At 42.9% G+C, this 5,958-nt stretch overlaps 1 protein-coding gene across 6 annotated transcripts in view; it reads left to right on the top strand.

Moving 5' to 3' along the window:
• Positions 1-4,717: 4,717 nt before the first annotated feature.
• Positions 4,718-5,958, top strand: part of LOC118719306 (protein FRA10AC1) — a 28,989-nt gene continuing 27,748 nt past the window's right edge. The window contains exons 1-2 of one of the 6 annotated variants that reach the window (XM_036438589.2): positions 4,718-4,911; positions 5,022-5,091. The gene's annotated coding sequence lies outside the window, so the exon portion shown is untranslated. Of the gene's footprint in view, positions 4,928-5,021; positions 5,092-5,958 lie in introns of all 6 variants that reach the window. The other 5 variants (XM_036438586.2, XM_036438587.2, XM_036438585.2 and 2 more) reach the window with 5 other exon arrangements.

The following is a 5,958-nucleotide window of genomic DNA, read 5'->3' as shown; positions in this document are numbered from 1 at the left end:
ATATTATTCAGCCATTAAAAGGGTATAGGCAGGGACACATCAGCATGTAGATGGGCCTCTGAGCCCTGGGGATGACTGGGAGTGTAGGTGGAGAACACTCAGCCCCAGCCTTACTGAGTGTTTCCAACAGGAGCCTGGGTGGAAAGCTTCTGTGGAAGAGAGAAAACTGAGTGTGGTGTCGTAGAAGCCAAGACAGACCTTATTCTTGACATCTGGCAACTCATTGTCCAGTGACTTAGAGTCACTTTGGCTGCTGCTTGCCCTGGGAGATGGCATTGTCCAATAGTGTAATACTTCATAAACAGAACATATTATTGTCAGAAATTGTGCTAACTAGTATGGTATACAGAAGGACAATGTCAAAAACAAATCCAGATTTAGTTAGGAGCAACGTTTATTCAAAAAGGTTATTGCAAAGGGGAAAGGAACTATTGCAGTAGGGGAAGAGCACTATTGCAACAGGGAGAACTTGCAAGTAACTCAAGCAAATAAAGGTCTTCTTTTATAGAGAGGTGTGAACAAGGCTTGAGAGAATGGGAATGTGAGGAAATGGAATGAAAGGGTGGTGTGATCAGATGGTAGATCAGAGAATAGTTTATGCTGAGACCAGTCTGTTCTCAGGAGGGACTGTATGCTGGCTCAGGCTGAGGGTGGGCCAAAGTTCAGGGGCTTGGAGGAGGAAAGAAGCGTAGCCAAAGGTTGGTTAACAAGCATCTTGTTCCAGTTGACCAGTGGGGATGAATGATGCAGTTCATCATTTATGAGGCAAAGAATGGGAATTTAGAGGTCTAACTTTCTCCCAGGTTAAACAGTCTTATCTAAATCATGTGGCAAAGAGTGGTGGTTTGCAGTAAGGTGTTTTCCAGAATATAAAAAGGGGGTGGGGGGTAGCAATAAAGTGTGTCACTGAGAAAGTTCTGCTTATGAATCCAAGTATTACGTTGGGTGCTGTTGCTTTTACATAGCCAAAGTAAGGCAAGACATGAACTCTCCATCTCCTGCTACCACTGTTCCTTTAAACCTATCTGGTCATTTATGTTATCTGTGTGTGTTTACGTATGTCCATTTCCTACCAACAATTATCACCTTTAGTTACCGGGACATCTAATCAAAGAGGTTTTACTTTCAGAGAATATGTTAACTAAGGCATCATTTAGGCACACATAATGATTTACTATTTAGACCTAACTGCCTGACCACATATAATGATGACATGCATCCTTAGACATGTGGCAGACCCACTGCACAGGACATTGCACTTCATTATACCAGCACACTCTCTACTTGGTCAACCTGTGTTCATAAATTTTAAAATCATGTGATACAGTCAACTCTTACATGATGCTTGCTTACATCTTATAAGAGAAGCTCTTGGTGCTATTGGTGAATATGGCAGGTCTGGGCTGGGAGGATATAACTCCCTTTCCTTTGGATGCCAAGTCAGTGCAGTTTGTGGTGGAGGATTAAACCTGTGGTTGAAGCATGTGAACATGAACATGAAGTCCTCTGTTTCTGAAGCACTTCCTGTCTTCCTTCTCTCATGGCCAGGGGCCCCACCCTGGTGTTCCCATAGGCTTCTGGGACTATTCCAATTGCCCTGAACTATAGCCCTGAACTAACTATAAAGACCTATTTCCGTGCCTGTGTCCCACCTAGAATTTGAACTTGATGAGGGGAATTACATCTTTTCTATGATTACAGGCTCAGGTCTAGCCAATCCTTGAGGAAGGGTAATACCTATAACCTTCATTAATATAATGCGTCTCTCCACTGGCACATTACTAAGTGAGGTGGGAAATCTTTACACCCAAGGATATTATATGACAAAAAAACAGTGCATCTGTTTTCCGGTTATGTTTAGTATTCCCAGTCTCTGTTTCTCATCTCATTTGACCTGCTAAGTATCTCCCTATCTCTGAATCACAAGGTTCTTTATCCATGATGGCCTCAGAGAGGGGTTCTATAGACATCCTGTCTCTGCTTTTCCTCCTGGGAACAAGCCTAATAATGACAATTAATTCATTTGGCTAATAGATATATTGCTGTCTTTCCACTTTGCTTCACAGTGTTCATTCACGCTCCGGCAGTCTCCTCCTGGCATGTACACAAGCAAGGGTCTGACCTTTGACCAGCTTGCAAAAGATAGCTATTAGACGTCGTCTCTATTCATGGGCTGAGCTTTACTACAGAGGCCGTGGAGCTGCCTTCTGCCAGATTCTGGCTTATAAATGTACAGGAAGTGCAGGCTGACCTTGCCAAGTGTTCAAGGCCTGGGCACTTGCAGTCCTTTGGGTGCTGACGAGCATCTTTTTAAACACTTTCAGAGCCCCCTGTCTGCTTCCATCTCAGTGCCTACCGGAAATTTATCTTTGACTGTGCAAGCATTTAAATGGCATCATTTCTGAAGCCTCAGGAAATCCCACCTATGCACTCTCCAGTCTATTCTGTCACTTCCATTTGCCAATTGGACTCAAAGTTTAAAAAACCGAAAGGAACAGTTACATTTTAAAATAAACACTTTTTGTTGAAATGTTACATACATATATAACATTGCACAAATCATAGGTGTAAATGGACCACTCATTTAATGAATAGAACTAGGTTGCTAGAAGCACCCTCCCCCCCATGCCACCACTGCCTATGCCCACTTCCAGTCTCTCCCCTACACACACCAGGAAAACGCTATGCTGGCTGATAATATAACTTCTGCTTTTGTCCTTTATATAAATGGGGTCATGTTATATGTGTTATTTTGCATATCCAAATGCTTCTTTGGCTCAGCATTATATTGATGAGATCTATCCAGGTTCTTCTGTATATAGCTGTACTTTGTTCATTTTTATTGATGTATAGCATTCTATTGTGTGAATAAACTGCTATTTGTTTAATGATTCTAATGCTGATGGACATTTGGATTGCTTCAGATCTGAGTTATAAACATTGCTGTCATTATCACTAGTGCATTTTAATATAGGTCTTTTGATGAACATGGGTACACTTTTCTGTTGAAAATACACTGGGGAATGGAATATATGAGATATAGGATATATACATTTGGCATTAGTAGATACTATCGAACACTTTTTTTGAGGTGGCTACCCATTTATACTCCCACCAGCAGCATATAAGAGTTAGAGTCCTGGCACATCTTCATCAGCACTAGATCTGTCTTGTCCATTTAGGTATTCTGGTGGGTGTGTAATAATGTGCATTGTGTTCCTAAGTTTCATTTCTCTGATAACTAGTAATGATGAGCACTTCACTTTATGTGCATTGGCCACTTGAATATCTTTTTTAAAAATATATATTTCTTTATTGATAACACAACAGCACAAGCTTGTTGTAAGATAAAAGGAAGCAACAGACAAAAATATACTAAGAATTGGAGGAAAATACTATTTAATGTGAAATACTGGTAGAAAGTAAATTGAATACAAGGTACAGATATGTTTGATTTTATTGATAGTAAGTAAAAGAAATATATATATATATATATATATATATATATATATATATATTAGATATTTCTAAAAGTGGAACTGCTTGACAAAATAATTGAATATATCTAGTATAATGGTAAATTGTGAAGCTTTCTATTGCTTTTGAACAAACATTTTAATTGATATATAATCAGATTACATTTTAAAGTAACTGAATTTACAGTAATTTAACTTACATATTTTTTAAGATCTTAGTCAATGTGTCGGCAAGGCAGGATATTTCTTAATTTGCTGATAAAAGGGGGCTTTGAACCAATAAGCATATTGTTACCTATTGTGTCGTGTAAAAGATATGAAATAATGAGTGTGTATTTAGTGCCAAGATTTTCTCTACACTCAGTGGTATGCCAGTTCAATTCAACAAATATTTAATTATTGCTTGTGTTTTCCAGAGACCAGTGTTGGGTACTGAGGAGGAAGCAAAGATGAATAGCACCAGCCAGAGGGAGACAAGACATTAATCCAGTGACTAGGCTACAAAGCAGAACGAAGAATCATAAAGTAGAAAAGGTAAAACGCAGTGAGGACCTGGTGGAGCCTAAAAGAATTTATTTTCCTTTCTCCCTCCCTCCTTTCACTTGTGCCAGGTCGCTTATCTGACAGAGAATCTGCAATCCTGTAAAATCTCCCTCGTTCATCCTTTCCTCACATTTTTATGAGCTCGCCTGCCACCAGCACTGCATTTGGAATGGAATCTATTGTGTGGGTGGTAAAACGATGGACAGCTATTTTTGTTCTAATTATGAGAACGGGTTTTATTGGGCGCAGGTTGGAGGGGGCGGTAGGGGAGAATGAAGGAAGCAGATCCGAGACTGAGCTGCTCAGCAAGGATGCTCCGAGGAGGAGGCGTTACTAAGGTTACTAGAAAGCGGACAGGAGGTGATATTTAGGCAGGATTTTTTCTAAAACAAAACGTATTGTATTTTCAAATGAGGCGTATGGACTTAGAGCAGTGCCACTCAGTATTAGATGTGGCCCTAGTGAGAGCAGTGCCACACAGTATTCTCGAGAAAGAGGCAAAAACACACACACAAAAAAAACACAACCCTGCGGGCTGCGACTTCTAAACCGCAGGGAACCTCTGCCTCTCCTTCCTTCCGGCCATGTTCTTCCGCCGCCTTTGTTTCCCGGGAATCTTTTGGCTGTTGCACAAGGCCTGCTAACTCCCGGGGACGGTCCCATTTAGGTGTGACACGCGTCCGAGCCAGGACGGAAGCGCCGCCCAGTGGGGACCCGTAGGGAGAGGCGGGGAGGGGGCGGGTGGCGGAGGTGGCGGGGCTGCGGGGCCGATCGGGACGGGGGTGGCCCTGCAGCAGCTCGTTCAGGCCGTGGGTCGTCGCTGCAGCCGTCTAGAAAGCGGAAAACGACGACTCTGCGGGCGAACTCGGCAGAGCTGGGAGGCGGGGAAGGAGTGTGTGAGAAGTGCCGTGAGTGCATTTGGGGGTTGGGGAGAAGGACCTCGAATTTGCACCTGCCATGCAGAAGTTGATTATCTTTTTTTCTTTTCTTTTCTTTTGATAGATTCTGAAGATACCCGGCGTCTCCTTTCTCGAATTTCTCTCGGCCCTTGTCAGTTTATTCGTTGCCTGAAGTGAGTGAGGAGAGCATTTTAGTGGAACCGCTGAGTTGAGATGGGTTGTGATGGCTGAAGCGGCCAGAGAAACAAAAGAAATGGGAGAGGGGACCGGATAGGAGGTGGTGTCCTGGGATGTGGGAACTAGATGATGATGGTACTAATAGTTACATGTACCGGGTTTTACTGTACCAGACACTGTTCTAAAACCCTTTGAATGTGGTCATTCAGATTCCAGTCCAGTGAAGTCGGTCCTCTTCACTGACCTCCCTGAGAGATGGGGACCCTGAGGCTCACAGGGTGTAGAGCCTGCTCAAAAAAAGACCAGTGAGACGTGCAGAGCCAGGGTTTGAATGCTGATCCAGAACATACCTCTAAGCGGCACCCAGTGGTTGTTCCCCATAAAGATGTGAAGAAAGTGAGGACTTAAGGAGTGAGGGGCTGGGATGGCTTGAACAGATGTGACAGGTGGAGCAAGGAACTGACATAGAGTGTGATCCAGGTGAAGACAGATGTGAGGGTAGAGCTGGAAATGAAGCCTTATAACCTCGAGTCCTGGCTTGGGCCTTCCTCTCTAGGATTGTGTGGGACAGAAGAGAGGTATTCAGCCACACACCTACACTTGAAAGTGGAAATATAGAAGATAGTCAGACCTCGGTTCTGAAACATCTTCCATCTCGAATGGTTAGGTTCTCAACCAGGTTGTTCATGAAGAATTCTCTGTTGTCAAACAAAACGTTGGTTCTCAGTTATGCTGATACCTGTATCACTGTCTCAGGCAGCAAAGGAGAGAATGTGCCAGTGGAGTCAGTTTAGTGCTAAACCTCACGTTAACATCTCAGGAAATTGTGCTTAAATATTTTTGTTTTTTGGGGGGAGGGGAAG

The sequence above is a fragment of the Pipistrellus kuhlii genome, unplaced genomic scaffold, assembly GCF_014108245.1.
Source record: "Pipistrellus kuhlii isolate mPipKuh1 unplaced genomic scaffold, mPipKuh1.p scaffold_m20_p_15, whole genome shotgun sequence".
Taxonomy (NCBI): Eukaryota; Metazoa; Chordata; class Mammalia; order Chiroptera; family Vespertilionidae; genus Pipistrellus; species Pipistrellus kuhlii.
The sequence above is the reverse complement of the archived record's forward strand: the minus strand, read 5'-3'. Positions and strand labels throughout refer to the sequence as shown.